The 19159-nt window shown below is 35.9% G+C and overlaps 1 pseudogene; it reads left to right on the top strand.

The window, feature by feature from the left end:
• The first annotated feature begins 327 nt into the window (after positions 1 to 327).
• Positions 328 to 6108, top strand: LOC149189525 (cullin-1 pseudogene; annotated as a pseudogene).
• Positions 6109 to 19159: the final 13051 nt, after the last annotated feature.

The following is a 19159-nucleotide window of genomic DNA, read 5'->3' as shown; positions in this document are numbered from 1 at the left end:
GGATGGAGGGACCAGCCTTCCACAATGGAGAGCAGCATGTGGAGATTGTGACAGGGTGATCGATGATCATGGATTGAGATGATCTCTAATGTGTGACATACTGATGAGGTGTATACCTTGGTATGGTGATCTTGGTGACAGATGGTTGTCGGGGCGAGACATGATGGAGACGGTGGTTCTACATATGTTGCAGTGATGGTTGCAGTATGTGGAGGAGTTCACATCATGGATATTGATGATCTTGGTGGATGGCTACCAGGATGATATGTTTTCGAGGATGAAAACGACTTCAGGTGGAGGAGGATGTAAGGCCTTCAAAGATGTGCGATGCGGTTGGGCACCGGGCGACTGGGCGGGCGCACACGGGTGCGTGTTGGAGGTGCGACGGGCGGTCGTGCACGACCGAACGACGGTGCGACAGCTGGTTATGCGATGCAATGGAGGACCTTGCAACGATTTGCGACAAAGACTTGCGAACACTTGGTGAATGACAAGTGTGGAGCGTGGTTTATACCCATGATTGGAGGCTTTGCGATGGGGGTTGGCCGACATGCCATGGAGGGCGGGGCTGACTTAAACAAGTGTTCAAAGGGTGCGTGTATGGCGTGTGTGGGCAGTCGGCTGGGCAGCCCACCCACATGCCATGGTGCATATATATGTGGAGCGTTGGGTGTTCAAACATCAACAACTTCGCTCATTCGATCATACGCACTTCGCTCTAAGGAAAGAGTTGTCTTGTGCGTAGTTTTGAGGAGAGCTAAGGTGCATAACTCATGCGCTCTCCTTGGTAAATCGCACTTGGAGAAAACGCTCACAGTGAAGCGTGAAGACGATGGGCAAGGTGTGCCCGGGGTGATCGTGCGGAGGTGTCGCTTGTGCGACGACTTGGCGTGGGTGTCTTGGCGACTCGGGAGAGTGCCCGCCCATTGTGCAAGTGTGCACGAAGACTTGTTGGAGTGTTGGTTTGTGAATGAAGGTGTGTCTTGGTTGGAGGCGCCCGTGTGTGGCGACTTGGAGGCGCGCCCAAGTTGGGAAAACAACACGAGAGTGCGACGAGGTGAACGAAGGGTTGGAGAGTCGTGCGGTGACCATGCGGAGGTGCTGACGAGCTCGGCAACCAAGTTTGCCGAAGTTGTGAAAATTAACTGTGTAAATTTGAGGTTTCCCAAGATTTAACTTGTACATTGTAAAAGTGAAGATTATATAATATATTGATTCGGGCAGACTCATTGTTCAGGGAGTTGCCCCTCCCTTTATACTGTGCAATTTTGTTCTTGTTATAATTGCTGTTGATAATGAATGAGTATGGGTGTTCATTGGTATAAAGGCTAAACATAATAATACTTGGTTGCGAAACACAAACTAAGTAGGAGGAAGTGAATTAGGCGTAGTCCATGAACATAAGTATTGGTGAAAAGAAAGTGTTCGGTGGTGCCGCACCTTGCTATAAGTGGTTGAAAGACTACCGCAAGTGTAGGGGTGTGAAAATATACATGGGATGAATGGTCCCACGAATGATGTTTAGAGTCTACTAACCATAATGTAATGCATAAATTTACGACATCATATTTTAGTAAGGCAATAGCATAAACTTGTGATCATAAGGCCAAACAAAAATATTTTACAATTATTCAATATTTTCTAGGAGTGACATCAATTAACTAAATTTTGAGCATAAGAATAAAATAACATAGTATAGATGTGAATTTGTATGGAGATGCTTATATATAATGTAAGAATGGTTTTCCAATTTTGATATGAAAAAGTGTAATAGTTGAATGTATGATAATAAAAAAATTAATTTTTATTTTTGGTGCTTTGAAGAGATTTAGCAAATTTTAAAATTTGAAAATATATAAATGTGTCTTTAAAATTTTTTTTTATTATTTTTTTGATTTGGCATATTCTATTAAAAATTTTACTTTCATTTCAAAATAGTCAAAATCCAATTACTTTCATTTCAAAAATAGTCAAAATCCAAGCATCCAAGAAAATTTGATATAGTCAAAATCTAATCATCCAAGAAAATTTGATTTATGAGACTATTTTCCTTAATAATTTGATATAGTCAAAATCTAAGCATCCAAGAAAATTTGATGTATGAGACTATTTTCCTTAATATTATCACACATTGTAACAACTCCCTATGTCATTTTCTTAAAATAAAGCCCCACTTACTTTGCTTTTATTTGGGTATCAAAGAATAAATTGATTTATGAAAGGCTTGAAATGATTTTAACCGGAGTAGTTCAAAAAATATCAAGGTTTCTTTAAGGGAACTAGAAAACCCCAAAATAAAAACTTAAATAACAAGATTTTTTAATAGGCCAAGTCAAAGAATCTAACATATGTGTAGAGCAAAAGTTATTATTTTTTTTACAAGTTGTCATTTTCTTTGATTATATACCTAATATATTTCTTATCCACAAAAAAAAATAAAGATGTTGAATTTTATGTTTTGTGATTTAATTGGGAAAACAACAATAGATCAAGGTAGATAGAGAAGAAGTAAAGTTGCTAAAATTTATGTTTTATGATTCTTTGAAACATTGATATAAATGAAAATAAATAAATAAAGATTTTAATTTTTACTTTAATAAAAAATCAAACACAAACTGTAAAATAAATAAATGTTGATGATATTTTTTATTCATGTTTATAAAAAATCAACAAAATAAAATAACAATCTAAAAATGTTTTATAAAAAACATAAATCTTAAATACTAAAAAAATTATTCATTAAAAAACATAAATCTTAAATACTAAAAGAATTAATTAATGAAAAATATATTTTAAAATTTACTTTTAATTATTAAAAAATTATAATCATATTTTTTAAAAATTAGAGTTGTATGTTATTTTCTTAAAATATATTTTGATAAAAACATAAATCTTAAATACTAAAAAAATTATTCATTAAAAAACATAAATCTTAAATACTAAAACAATTAATTAATGAAAAATATATTTTAATTATTAAAAAATTATAATCATATTTTTTAAAAATTAGAGTTGTATGTTATTTTCTTAAAATATATTTTGAAAACTATGTTGTAAAGAGAGTAAGAAATAATAAATTAAAAAATAAATTTAGATAAAATAAATGTATTCCATCAATAGTTTGATTTTTTTATAAAATATTAAATTTAATTTTAATAAAAAACCATATTTTTAGTTATAGAAATAAGTTGATATATAATTATATATTTAATTTCAAAATTTTAATTATTAAATAAATAATTTAATTTTATATTTAATTATTATTATTTTTTCATATAAAGAAATACACATTTCAGTTTTTTTAAGATATCTGAAATATAAAGGAATTTAAATAAAAAAAGGTTAATAACATTTTTCTAACTACCTACTTTATATCCAATTCCAATAGTGGCAATCTAGCTCAGGGCTAAGGTCATTAGGACATGTTCCTCATAAGAGCCATTTGGTTAGAGATGCTGCAATTTTACACCTATACATTTTAAGCATTACCCTGAAGAAGTAAATAATTAGTATCCCATCCTTTTTAGGTTTTTAAAGTGGTCAAATAAATAATTTGATATATTAGAAAAAACCTAAATATAATATTTAAAATTAATATCGACTCGATCAAAATGGAAATTTCAATCCACACGCTGTTGAATCATTTGTCCTAACTTCAAAACGCCAATCGATGCGATCTTTTGAAAACGTGAAGCCTGTGAATATAAAGAGGGAAGTAACGCAAAGTGTAAGAGCAAGAACAATAACGAAGGCAAGGGTGTACCACCGGGAAAGATGGCAAAGAGTAATAGCAGCAAGGGCAATATTATAAAACTAAAGGAAGGATGGTCTATTGTGTACCAGGGTATCATAAAGCTGAGAAACTTCCTGGAAGGAGATGAGGGGTATGGTGAGTTAACTGCAGAGGAGAACATCAATCTTTACACGACCATATGCGACATGTGCAGGCAAAGTCCCCCTCATAACTATGCATATCAGTTGTTTGACTTATACAAGAAATTCATTGAAGAGTATCTCACAGGTACTGTTTTACCGGCTTTAAGGACACAGCATGATGATTTGTTGATGTTAAGAGAACTTGTGAGACGTTGGGAAATTTATAAGGTGATGTTTAAATGGCTGTTAAACATTTTTAATTATTTAGATCGTTTTTTTGATCCGCGCTATAACTATGGGATGACACCAAGTTATGAATATAATCTCTCCGGGGCTACAGTGAAGTGTTTCCGAGAACTCCTCTTTGAAGAATTAGGAGACAGTGCGATGAAGACTGTTATTATTCTTGTTGATAAAGAGAGGGATGGGGAACAAATTGACTGCACTTTATTGAGGAACGCTGTTCATTGCATTGTGGAGATTGGACATCATGAAATGGAGACCCCAACATCGTTTTGGGCAGGAAATGATTATCAAGAAAAGTTGTTGAAAGCTGCTGCAGATTACTATTCGCGAAAGGCTGCTTCGTGGTCTGTGGAGTATTCTTGTCCAGATTATATGCTTAAGGTGGAACAATGTTTGAAACATGAGATGGAAGTCGTTGCCCCGTTATATTTCTACCCATTCCCAGATAATTATTCCGAATATCATTCAGAGGAGTTATTAAGTAATGTAAAACGTACACTCCTTTCCACTGAGTATGGGATCAATGTTCTGCAAAAAGAGTGTTCAGGTTGCCATGTCTTGTTGAAGGAAGGGAAGATAGATGATCTTTCGAGGATGTACAGGCTGTTCTGTGAAATACCTCAAGCTTTGGAGCTCCTAGCAAATAGCTTTGGTGAACATTTATATAGAGAAGGGAGAGCATTAGTTAAACATCAAGAGAAAGCCGTAAGCCTGCAAGATTCACAGGAAATAGACAATATAGGTGGCCAGGAAGAAGTACAGTTGGCATTTGTTCAGAAAATTATTGAATTGCAAGACAAATACTCGGAATTTGTAAAGAATGTATTTCAGAACAATGAGCGTTTCTATGAGGTTTTACATAATGCACTTTGGTCAACCTGCAACATTGGAGTTGCAGGAAGCAGAAGCGGCGAAGAATTGCTGGTTACATATTGCCATAATCTCCTTCAGAAGGGTGGGGCTAAAAATTTATGCCATGATGATATAGAGGGTAATCTCGAAAAGGCGGTGAAAATTTTGGCGTGTGCGAGCAATAAATTTCTTGTCACTGAAATTTATTATAAGAAACTAACCCGTAGACTTCTGTTTGATACGAGTGCAAATGAAGATATCGAACGGAGTACAGTGTCGAAGCTAAAACAGTACTGTGGTCAAGAATATACATCAAAGTTAGAGGCCATTCTAAAATATTTAAGACGAGCAAGGGAGGACCAAAATAGGTTTAAGGCATACCTTGATAATAACCCAAATATACAACTCGAAATTGATTTCAGTGTTAAAGTGTTGTCTCGTAGAATTTTGCCGAGCGAAAGATTGTCTGAAATCAATCTTCCTTTAGAGCTGCTCCAATGTGTAGAGGTATTCCAAGAGTTTTATTATACACAAACTGAAAAGCGGAAACTTACTTGGATATATCCTTTGGGCATGTGTGAAATTGTAGGTTGGTTTGAAGCGAACACGCCAACAGAAATGATAGTTACAACTAATCAAGCAGCCGTGTTGCTGTTGTTTAATGACTCTGCAATGTTGAGTTATTCAGACATCAAACGTCAATTGAATTTGTCAGACGCAGATCTATTTGCAGTCTTAAAATCACTTGCAGGCGGAAAGCATAAAATTCTTCTCAAACAGCCCAACAATGGAACCTTTAGTGTAGCTGACATTTTTGAATTCAACCACAAATTTAGATCCAGAGAAAGGAGGATTGAGGTTCCAGTTCCAGAGGTTGTTGAAGAGATAAAAGCTGTCACTGAGCATGTTCATGAGAAAGATCATTGCGCTGTAATTGATTGCTTCATAGTTCGCATCATGAAGAAACGAAAAGTTTTATTTCAAGAACAACTGGTGAGTGAATGCATTGAACAGGTTAAAACAATAATAATTCCAGAGATAGAAACCATAAATGAACGGATTGAGAAATTGATACAAAAAGATTTCCTTGAACGAGACGAAAAGGATGCTCAAATATTAATATATGTGCCCTGAGAAGGCTTGTTTTTCGCAATCATTTGGTATAAACCTCACAATCTTATAATTTTATTTTTTCATAGTCTTATCAAAGAGGCTTAAGAGAACTCTTCTGGTTTGTTAATTTTTATGCTACCCAAGTTTCCGGTACACGGGTACATTTGATACGCTGGCACGGCTGGAAGGTTTGCCCGAATTCACCAGAAATGTTGAGTTGGGAGCCGAAATAATATAATATATTAAAATTTAATATATATTAAAAATAAAAATAAAATTATTTATTTATTTTCATTCAAAACTTTCTAATCAAATTTTGTTTTGCAAAGAAATATGTAAAAGATTGAATTTTCAAACACTCCAAAAAACAAAATATTAATCTGTCAACAATTTGCTAATCAAATTCTTTTGGAGCAAAAAAACATGCAGAATTCCCAAATCCGAAAAAGGTTACAACTATCTCCCAAGCTTAAGTTACCTGCTCTCTAATGCCTGGAAGCTTCAACAAGTACTTTGGAGCTTTTCCAGAACTTTATGATAATTTAACATGTTTCTCCTGAGAGCCATTTGGTTAGAGATATTGCAATTTAATACCTATATATTTTAAACATTAGCCTGAAAAAGTAAATAATATTCTCTCAGCTTTTTCAATGTTAAAAGTGGTCCAATAAATAATTTGATATATTAAAAAAACCTTGATAAAATATTATTAAAGAAAACCTTAATAAAATAATTAAATTTAATATCGGCTCAATGAAAATGAAAATTTCAATGCACACCTGGTTGAATCATTTGCCTTAACTTCAAAATGCCAATCGATGGGATATTTTGAAAATGTGAACCCTCTAAATATAAAGAGGTAAGCAACGAAAAGTGTAAGAGTAATACGGCCCAACCAGAGATTTAACAATAATATTCAACAATGGTGTTGGTCAATAATATTCAACAATAGTGTTGGTTGAATATTTGTCTAATCAATCATAATTATTGAATATCTTGAATAATTCTAAGATTGTTTAAGAGGGCTCATAAGCTTTTGTATTTTTGTTACTTTTTTATCTTACAATGGTGTCTTTATTTTGTTGTAATTTGGAGGCATTACGATTTTTTGCACCATTTTTTTTGTAATGTGGAGAATAGGTAGCATTAAATGAAATTCCATTTGTTTAAAAAGAATCAAAAATAGCAGCACCAACCTGATCGCTATATTAACATTGTAGATTTTAGAAATTGGTTCATGAGAAAAACTCACAGGCCTCTTACTCCTCCCAAAAGTATATTCCCCCCACCCCCCTACAGACTCAAATTGGTTTGATTCGTTTTGATTAACTAGATATTTCATATCACAGGGAGAAGATCTAGGTACTTTAAAATTACAATCATGGTCCAATTTCAGTACATTGGATCCTAGGGCAACCATACGAATCTTTGTCAACTCCATCCTCTTCTCAATAGTACATGTACAACCCTTTACCCCATCACTAGATAGGGATAAAAGATGATGCCACACCCTAGTGTAGCTTCCTTTAAACACATGTTTACATAATGTGCACATCCATTCTTCACGACCATGATTATTCTTTTTCTTTTTTTTAGTAATTTTCTTCACAAAATTTAACAAGTGTTTCTTTAGGGTTGTGATTTGTTGGACTTGACCACCTGGAATCGTAACAAGAGAATTGTTCATATCCAGTTGTTGGTATTGAACTACAACCCTTCATGATATCCATGATTAATACAAGATACAAAAAACACATTATAAACAAAATGTACAATGAAAATATATTTGGTGCTTAATAATTCATAATATGCCATCTATTGAAGAAGTTGTAATTATTTTCTTTTCTGATAATTGTAAGTCATGTTAAATTATAATTTGAATGATTGCATTAGAAGATAAATAAATAAGCATGAAGTCCTAGTATTTTATTTTTATAGGGACTAATGAGCCCTAGTTTTGCAACAAGAATGTTGTAATTCCCAAGGCTACCAACTTAAATTATCAACTCGGGGTTCATACAAACTTCATACATGTCAACAATATATGTGTAACATGCAACGTGTCGTTCTTTCGTTGATTTGATGCAATTAAGTGAATGTCATGCAAATCAAGCCTAAACTAATTGTAGAAATGGAAATGTTACTCCATTTGCAGAAAGGAAACCTAATTACTTTTGTAGAGAGGAAATCCTAGTTACTTTTTCAAAAAGGAAATACTTTTCTATTTTGCATGAATGTAAATATTAATCCTATTTGCAGAAACGTGAACATTAACCTATTTGCAGAGTGTAAATGGTACACCAAAAAGAAGCCTAGTGTATGCAATAGAAATAGTAATGTTGGAAATGGAAACCATAGTGTAAGAAATATGAAATGAAATCATTCTTCAATCACTGCATTCGAGATAGATTTTTTCAACAAAGTTCATAAGGTGTTTCATAAAGTAATCATGAAAATCATCATTTTGCTCTTCAAGTCATGAATCTGTCCACTAACCATAACTGCAAAGGTGAATTTCAATGGGGAAGAGGCAAGAAGTAATAGGTGTTTTGTATTACTCCATCATGTTTTTGGAGCCTAGGGGTCATTATTCAAGTCTAAGAGACAAAAACTAAGCTTTTGGAGCATATATGGTCAAGTTTACATGTGCTACAAGAGTGCTATAGGAGGCTCTCTTTTGCTACAAGAGCGAGATAACTTCCCAAATGCCCAAGTAAATCAAATGAAAATGAGATGTGAATTTTTTATTTATTAATTGGGATGTCTTCGGACTTCTTTCCAAGTGGAATCACTCCAAAATACCCTTGTTAACATGTGTTAAAAATAGTAGAAAATTACTACTCTAAAATCGAGAAATTCAAGAACTTGTGAACTAGTTAGCCTACCAAATTCCGAACCTAATAAAGTGAAAATGCTATGGGGTAATTTTTTTTATTAACTTGAATGTTTTTATGACCCAATATAAGTGGAATCAACCCAAATGAAGCTCATTAAATGTTCTAACAAATAGCATAAAATTATTACTATTTTGCTACAGGAGACTTCATGAAATTCTAGATTTGTGAAGCGGTAAATCAATACAAGTAGCTCAATGAAGAATATGACTTTTCAAAACTATTCTAAGAATGCATAATGCTTGTGACTCTGTAAATAACCTACAAAACAACTCACTTCAATAATTTAACCCATGTAATCCACATTAAAAGAATCATGAATACTAAATGGAGAAATAAGAGATGCACGTGAAAAGGCATTCAAAGGAAATAAAAAAGTTGTACAAGAGGGATCTCAGGCTCACAAGGTGGCTAAGCCCAAGGAAAATAAGAGTCTTATGCATGAAACCAATCTTTATAGGCTAAGGATGGCACCAAACTGCATATTTGAATCAATCCAAGTACATCCTTCCTAGAAATGAAAGTGGAGCTTCTAAATAAAAAGTTTTCTCCATAAGAAGACTAAGAAATACATGCATTTAGAGGAAAATTAGAATTGGTACTTATACAAATTGATGGGGAAGCATTCTCCTTGAAAGGAGGAAGATTTCCCCTCCAAAATCCCTCAAATAGTGGATCTCGTTCCCAACACTAGGAATCTGCATTAAATGAGAGCGAACACATTCCTAGATTTTTCAATCACTAGAGCTATAGAATTTGTCAATAATTCCATGATATTTTATTCATTTATTATCCAATATTGTTCCTCCTATAGTAGGGAGCAAGTCCCTAGATTATCTCCTCCTCCAAATCTTTATAATCTGCCCAATATTCTCATACGATTGTACAAAAATAAATAATATTAGACACATAATAAGAAATTATATCCGAACCTTCCTAAGAACGTATTAAAGCTAAAAAAAATATTAACTGTAGAAGGAGATGTTTAATATAGCCTTCATGTGCCTAAGAAAGGCTAGATCGGCTTTATTTTATGTCTAATTTGGAGGCCCATCATACCCTCCTATTGAAACTATTACTCATTCGTTAAGCAACCTATTCATCCTCTTTTCCCTATGGTTCTTCATGTATGTTGGCCTATTTCTTCTTGCTGCTCTTCTATTTTCATTTCTTCCCCTATGTCAATTTCTCATGGAACTTCTAATGTGGGTTTAGGCAACTTCTTTTTCTCAGGTGATTCTTCAATTGTAATGGTTTCTATTTGTGAGGAAAACACCTTACTTTTGGTTTGTTTTCTTGGTATTACTCTGGCACTTATCGTTGTGATAACATGGATTTCTTGGCATCCATTACCTCATTACTAATGTCATCTCATTGAAGTCCAAGCCACTTACTATTGATAAAAATTATTGGCCATGAGACATCATACTATCCATTAAATTATTATGAATGTTGGGTCGTACAATGGGTATAATTTTACTCTTGATTACACTGTCTTTTTCCTCCTCTTTATGCATTTATGCCCTAATATAGTAAGATGTTGATAAGACTTCAATGAAAAATGAATAAAATTGCTTTTGATACGGTTTGACTAAACAAAGCTAACTTTCGTTGATTTTATATAGAAATTGGCAAAGGGAACAACTGTTGTTCAAAAGATTGTATAACAAATGCTAAACAGGGAGAAAGGAGTGTATCTTATGTAGACAAATCAAGGAATGAATCAAGAGGATCAACGCAAGTTGGAATGTTTTCTAATAATAGCATTTAGTTTCGAATTCCTCAGGATCTCCTCATCTTGAGGAATCACATTTATCTCTTTTGCTTCTTGACTATAAAAGGGAACATCTAACCCTTTTGAAGGGTGTTGTAATTTTAATATACGAAGTGTAATTTGGAAGAAGACCATGCATTGTAATGACATTTGAATTTGATGATTAATACATGAATTGAGTTGTTGTTCACTCGTGATACTTTGAAGTAGTTAAGCAGTATTCACTAGCGGATTGGGCCCGGTCACTGGTGGATTCCACTGTTGTTCCCTATGTTTTTACTTTTCCTTTACTGCAAGTTTAATTATTCCGCTTTATAGTTTTACAAACGATTTACTTTAATTGGTGTGGAATTCATGTATGTATTTCATTACTTCTTAATTCTGCCAATTTATTTCATTTATTTATGATGTGGATTTGAATTAATCATTAGAAGAGAGTTATTTCCTATTCATTAAAAGATAGAGTGTTATTGATTAGATTGGATGCTTTATTCTTTTGCAGTAGTTTAGATTCAGCTGGAAGAGCTCTGTTATTGCTACGGTGCACTTAGTTGATGTGATTGCAATTAGAATCTCTTGATTAAGATTGAGTCTTGGTTTTGATTAAGGTTGAGTTTTGATGCTTAGATAGATTATTTTCCTTGAAGTTACAAGCTTGAGATTTATGATTTGATCTGTTTACTCTTGTATTGAATTTAATAAATTATCTCAAATCATTACTCTCCATAGATATAGCATTTTCACATATTGTGTACACTCTTGGAACAGAAAGACGTACCCAGGTTGATGATTAATGTGAGGCAATTAGGAGTTTTTAAAGACACATTATAGCACCCAACATTTTGGTGCTGTTGCTGGGGAGAGTGTTGTCATTTCAGAGAGAGTGATGTATGTTTGATAGTTGCTGCTAGGAAAGAATTGGGTATTAAAAACAAAAGATAAGAACCTGCGTACGAGTAAGTAAAGTGTTTTCTCCCTCGCCTGCTTTTTCAGCATAATTGGGTAGGAACTGAAAGTAGAAATAGAAATTTGATGTTTATTTGTTGTGAAAGAATTCACTATTAAAAACGGAAGGTAAGAAACTGCATATAAGTAACTAAAGTTCTTTCTCCCTCGCCCTATTTTCAGCACAATTGGGTAGGAATTGAAAGTAGAAATAGAAATTTGATGTTTATTTGCTGTGAAAGAATTGGGTATTAAAAACGGAAGGTAAGAACCTGTAAACGAGTAAGTAAAGTGCTTACTCCCTCACCCTCTTTCCAGCAAAAAATGCGTAGGAACTCAAGTAGAAATGAATGTTTTTATTTTTGTATGAATGAGTAAGAAGAAAAGAGCAGAAAAAAGATATAATTCCTCCATCAAAATCCAAAAAATCCAAGGGATCGGTGACCCTTGGACAATCAACCTTCATTGACGAGGTCATAAGAAAAGTCGAGTCTCTATCATCAGTAGGACCCCAAATCGTTTCCACAAGAAATCCTACTGTAACCCTTCAGGCCGCAGGATCACCATCTGCAGCTAACACTGAGATTCACAACAAAACTAAAGGGTCTGAATGGAGTTTTCATAACACTAAAAAATTGCAGTTTAGCCCTTTACAAGAAGGGAATTCTTACAATCTCCGTGAAGGAGGAGGAGAAATAGGTAGTACTGAAAAACTAAATTATCAGAACCTAAATCTCCTCAAATAGTGGTTGAACAGAGGACCCCCAGTATTCGTGACCAAGGAAGTGTTGTTAAAATCATTTTACGATTCTCTTCTAGCCCCTCCAGGAACAAATATCCAGCTCCGGAAATCCCTAAAGACTATTGGCATATTTTTTACCAAATGGCCAATAATCAGCGATAGCCTCAAACCTCTACATTAAAATATCCTATTATTGACACAACTGTCAATGCTAACATGAAAGCCATCCCATTACAGAATATTCCTACCTTTCATGGGCTAACTTTAGAGGATCTTGATGCATTCCTTTTTTAATTCGATGTTTTATGTAGGGGTTATGATTACACTACTGACCCCTAGAAAATGAAACCATTTCCTCCTACTCTGAAGAGAGCAACTCTGCGTTGGTTTATGGGGCTTGGTGTAGGTACCATTAGCGATTGGAAACAAATGAAAACAACCTTTCTAAAAAAATACCAATATTTTTGCCAAAGTAGAGAACTAAAGGATGAAATCTTTCAAATGGTAGCTAAGACTAACGAGACTCTTGAAGAATATGTAGAACATTTTCAATATAATCTGCAAAGATCTCCTTATGCAAATCTACCCCCTGAAGTTCTTAAAACCACGATGATTAAAGGTATGAAAGACCAATGGGTAGAAACATTAAACTTAATGGGAAAAGAGGATATTTATAAAGATGATTTTGGTAATATTGGACAATTGTGTGTCAAGTGTTTTAGAGGCAGCATAAGGATGAAACCAACCGGGCGCGATGCGATCACTAGAGATAATAGAACCTCAGAAGGAAGCATTACACGAGTTGATTTTGGTAATTTGCTCAAAGATTTCAAGACTGATATCTTGGGGACCCTGACAACACAATTGGATATCATGCAAGCCAAATAGAAATAGGCCAAAGTAGAACAAAACTTGGCTATTTTTTGTCCACAATGCAAAAAGAAACACCATCATAGAGAATGTCTGCTAGATATGATATAGACATGCGCCATTTGCACTAAGGATCATGCTACGGAAAGTTGTCCATCGCTTCATGGGTTAAAGGAAGTCTTTAAGGAAGTGGAACTAGTATATCTAATGAACTAGCACCGTTAATGGCAAGCACCACCGATAGGTATTCCTACAGACAGCATGTATCCAGGGACAACATGGAAGAACCAACCACCCTTCTCTAATTGGCCACCTCAAGCCTTTTCTATGCCATCATGGCCGAGTCAATCAAATCGGTCAAATTCCTCTTGTCCTCCACCATTCTAGCAGAGTAACCCCTATCCCTCTCGATGGTACCCTTCTACCTCACAAAATCAGAACTGGAAACTGAATTGGCAACGATCAGTAAACCAGCCTACTGGAATAGTTCGTCCATCTCAACCAACCTTACAAGCACCTTACACATTACAACAAAATCCTCAATCTAATATACGGCCACAACTCCCAGCTCAACCAAATCCAAATCCTAACAACAGACCCATCCAGTCAGTACAAATTATTGAGAGCCTAGACCCTGAAGTTGAGTCGAGAGAATGTAATGAACTTAAGTTAAGATGTGGACGTATAATTACCCCAGATGAGGATAAAAATCTACAACCTGGAACCAAAGAGACATATCTGGACAAGCATTTGACTGTAGATAGCCAGCAAACAATGCAAGGAGGAGATACAGTCAGGAAGAAGGATCCCGAACAATTCATAACTTCTTCTCCCCCATTCCCAGAAAGATTGATAATACCTCGACCAATTGAATATCCTGATTTTGATCTTCTGGGTGAACTCAAAAATATATGTATAAAAGTACCCCTCCTCCAAGCTATTCAAGACATTTCGATATATGCTAAAACTATTAAAGAATTGTGTGTAAAGAAGTCTGTGAGGAAAGCAAAAATAACCCCAACTATCCATGTTGTCAGGACTTTGCCTGATTTATTACTAGGCAAAGAGACACCTGTAAAATACAAAGACTTGGGAAACCCCATTGTCACAGTCCAAATAAATGACCGCTCTTTTCCCAATGTTTTAGTCGATTTAGGAGTAGCCATTAACATTCTCACAAAAAAAAATTGTGAAATGCTTGGCATTGTAGCCTTGGAACCAACAACTACCTTGCTGGAACTTGCTGACTGCTTAGTCATTAAGCCAGAAGGAACATTATTGGATGTGATGGTTTCTGTAGACACTTGGGAATATCTGGCAAATTTTTTTATTATTAACCCTAGGAACCGCCTAGATGGACATTGCTTAATATTAGGAAGGCCTTGGCTAGCAACAATTGATGCTTATATAAGCTTCCGGATAGACAATATGACCATAACCCGAGGAAATAATGTAAATAATCTAGTCTTATACCCTCCCACTCAACGAATCCTAACCATTGTAAAAATTCGGAAACAAGCTGTAAGATATTTAATAGAAAATATTCTTTCACCATTGACTTGGTAGGTGCCCTTGAATTCAAAAACCAAAAAGAAGATGATTTCATTAATACTTTTATTAATCACCTTGTTACAGTTTCTAGTTTGAGATGTCACTTGATTAAAGTAGTCCTTGACAATGAGATTGAAGAAGACTCCCTGAGAGATATCAATGACTAGCCAATACGAACAACCACTATCTATAATAACAAGCCCATTGAAATTGAGCAAGGGAAGATCCTCAACATCAACAGTAATCTGAGTAGTGACCAGCAACAGAAACTTATCCAATTCCTTGGGAAATACAAAGGGGCTTTTGCATGGGACTACTCATACATGAAAGGGATTGACCCTCAGTGATGCATGCACCACATCTACACTGAAAAGGATGCAATACCCATTCGACAACCGCAACATAGATTAAATCCTCATCTAAAGGATATTATGAAAGAAGAACTTAAAAAATTATTAGATGTGAATTTTATTTATCTTATGTCTGATAGTAAATGGGTTTCTCCATTAGTAGTTGTCGCCAAAAATAATGGAAAATGGATGATATGCGTTGACTACAGAGAACTCAACAAAGCAACACAAAAAGACCATTTTCCCCTTCCATTTATTGACCAGGTCCTAGATACACTGGCAAGGAAGAAATTCTTCTCTTTCCTGGATGGCTTCAGTGGCTACAACCAAATTCAGATTGCCCCTGAAGACTGGGATAAAATTACTTTCACCCGCCCATGGGGAACATTTTCTTATAGGGTATTGCCTTTTGGATTGTACAACACACCTGCTACATTCCAAAGAGCCATACTCAGTATATTTGTGGACTTGATAAATAAAGGATTGAAGGTGTACATGGACGATTTTACACCCTACAAGGATGACTTTGATCAGGCATTACAAACATTGGAGAAAGTCCTAGAATGGTGTATTACTACTAGGCTATACTTAAGTCATGAAACATGTCATATGATGATGAAAAAGGGCCTAATTCTGGGTCATTACATTTCAATAGCTAGAATTCAGGTAGATCCAACAAAGATACAGGTAATACTCTTATTAGCTACTCCCTGCACTCAAAAAGAGGTACATAGTTTTTTGGGATTTGTTGGATATTATCATAGATTTATAAAGAATTTTTCACAGATTGCTACACCTTTATATGTCTTGACAGGGAATGTTGATTTTATATGGACTGATAAATGTGACACTGCCTTCACAGATCTTAAACGATTAGTATCGATAGAAACAGTATTATGAGGGCCGAACTGGGATGTACCTTTCCAGATTTCATCAAACGCATCAGATACAGCTATTGGAGCTGTTCTTGGCCAAGAAAAAGACAAGAAACCCTACGCTATATATTACATCAACAAAAACCTAACTCCTACTGAGTTGAACTATACAGTCACAAAAAAAGAGTTTCTAGTTGTTATTTATGCTATAAACAAATTTAGACACTATATAACTGGATATCCTATCTTTCTGTATATTGATCACTCTACTATTAAATATTTAGCCAATAAACCTATCACAAATGGAAGAGTGACACATTGGTTACTACTCTTGCAAGAATTTGACATAACTATAAGGGATTGACCAGGGAAGGAGAACCTTAGGGCAGAATTCCTCTCCCGAGTACCAAGAAAAGATGATACAATGGCGATGGAGGATCAGTTCTTGGATGAACATTTGTTTGTTGTGGTTGTAAAAACACCATGGTATGCAGATGTGGCGAATTACTTAGCAGTGGGAAAATTGCCCAAACATCTAACACCCAGAGAAAGGAAATTGATTGTGTAGCGCAACACTCGTTTCTCCTAGATTGGAGGATATCTTTTCCACACAGTGGCTGATATGCACATCTGTAGGTGCATCACAGAGGACAAAATTTATGACATCTTAAAAGCTTGCCATGAAGGACCTTGCAGTGGACACTTTGTAAACTACAGAACTAGACATAAAATTCTACGAATGGGCTACTACTAGCCCACTATTTTTAAGGATGCTAAGAATTTTATTCAGTCATGTGATAGTTGCTAAAGGATGGGCCACCATGGGCAATCTAACAAAATTCCCTTACATCCACAGTTGTTGATAGAACCTTTTTAGCATTGGAAATTAGATTTCATTGGGTCGATCAAACCATCATCCAACTAGAAATCGTATATATTGGTTGCAATAGAATACGTAACTAAGTGGGTGGAAGCAGCTGCGTTACCAAGAGCAATAGAGAAAACTGTTATTATCTTTCTTTTCGAAACTTTTGTGTGTTATGGTTTACCCAGAGAAGTAATTACTGATGGGGGACCATAATTCGTGGGTCACAATGATCCGAATTGGATCCATGAAGATTATCACAGCACCATGACTGTATCAAATCAGTACAAAAATTCTAATTCAAGAGCACAGAGTGATCAGGAAGACTTCTGAACAGTGGCAGTTGGCAGCCAGCGAGGAACGACGAGGACATCAATCAAAGCATGCTAACTGAGGCCCATGGAGACTGCGCAGGAGGCCAAACTTGCACTTGGGAAGCTCGGATCAGGAAAAGGAGGCCATTTCTGATGTGTGATTAGTGCTTAGTGCTAATCGTGCATCGCTGGGCAAAACCCCTCGAAAAGGAAAGGCCCCGAAGTGCTCGGTCGCATGGAAGCCCGGAAAACCATGGGGAAAGTGCTAAGGCGAAAGGCGGGTCCCGTGTTCCAAAACCATCAGTATTTCGAGGGCACCCTTAGGCGGTAAGAGGATTTGGAGAAAAACGAGTGATTCCATTCAGCGCCCAACGTGTGGCAGGCAGATGAGAGAGAAAACCACCGCTCATCGCACGCTAATGGTTGAGCAAGTCAACCGCATGAAATTAGCGAATGACGTTGGATCTAGGGGCTCCAGATCTAATGGCTGAGAACGCACCTGATGAAAGAACCTGATTTGATAGGGGATTAAGCCGCGATGTATAAGGATTTGAGGTCCGATTTGACCGCTGAGGTGGCGGATGAGTCATTTCCTGACATAACAAAAGAACTGAACCGACGAGGAAGAGCTGGCACAGTTTGCGAGAGGACAAGTGGCCACTCCCTATGAGTCGTTGATGATGATGCATAGATAGGAGATTCCAAGTGAACAGCAGCAGGCGATCTGACAAAGGTAGAAGGGGAATCGAACAGTCGTGAGATCGATTTACTTTAAAGCCATGAACAAAGACAGAGAACACGGGGACACCAAGAGGAAGAACCATAGAGAAGAAGACGAAGACAGAGAAAGGAAGAGACAATGAAGCAAAAAGCAAAAAGAAAGAGGGTTGAGCTGACCATAGGGAGCGTCAAGCACCAGAGAGCTTGAGAGGTTCAAGCCATCCCTGAGGGGATCTACCGAGAATCAAGTACCATATTGGGCTTCTCCTATTAAAGGCCAGAAAGGTCAATTTCTGGTAAGGAAAAGAGTCTATGTACTCTAGTGGCTTGGGGAATCCAAGAACCACCCTGCCAAGAAATTCTATATCAGGAAACTCAAATTGAGCTCCTCATTGTAATTATCTACTTCAAAGACACAATAAAAGAAGGCCATCACTGAAAGCTAGACCGAAGACGTGGCCTCGGAGAATAGGGTGAACTCCTTATTAATTGTTTTGTTCTTGTATTTGCTTACTGTGTTTCTCTGTTGTTTTCCATTTTCCAGTGTTTGTGTATTTTGCAATTTGATCGATTTGTTGCCTAAAATAACATAGACACACACCAGCACATGAGTCTGTAATACCTTCATTCATTAATAAATTAACTGAAGTCACTCAAGGGTGATTTTCAGATCACACAAGGTTGTTGCTACACTGAAAAATCATCACATTACACACAAAATTACCTCTTCGTATCACCTGCAGGTGAACGGGTAGGTGGATAGCACCAATAAAGTTATCAAAGCTATTCTAACAAAGATACTCTCATTGCATAGTCTCCTCGACTGCTAGAGGCCTTGTGGGCGTAACGCACAACTTGGAGAAACACTACTGGATACTCTCCATATCAACTGGTATTTGGTAAGGAACCCATTTTCCCCATATAATTCGAAATACAAACACTAAAGATAGCCCAGGAGATAGGACTAGACTTAATTGAAACCCAGGTTAACATGTTACAACAAATGAATGAATTAGATGAAATTCGACTATTGGATCTACAACATACTGCTCTTATTCAACAACAAAGAGTCAAATGGCACGATGCCCTTATTAAGAAAAAGACATTTCATGAGGGTGATTGGGCACTTCTATATGATTCCAAGTTCCAAGACTTCCTGAGAAAACTACAGA

The sequence above is a fragment of the Pinus tabuliformis genome, chromosome 3_1 (genome assembly GCF_031772625.1).
Source record: "Pinus tabuliformis cultivar Carrire ecotype Pingquan chromosome 3_1, CPIR1, whole genome shotgun sequence".
In the NCBI taxonomy this organism is placed as follows: domain Eukaryota; kingdom Viridiplantae; phylum Streptophyta; class Pinopsida; order Pinales; family Pinaceae; genus Pinus; species Pinus tabuliformis.
This window is presented reverse-complemented; position numbering and strand designations above follow the sequence as displayed.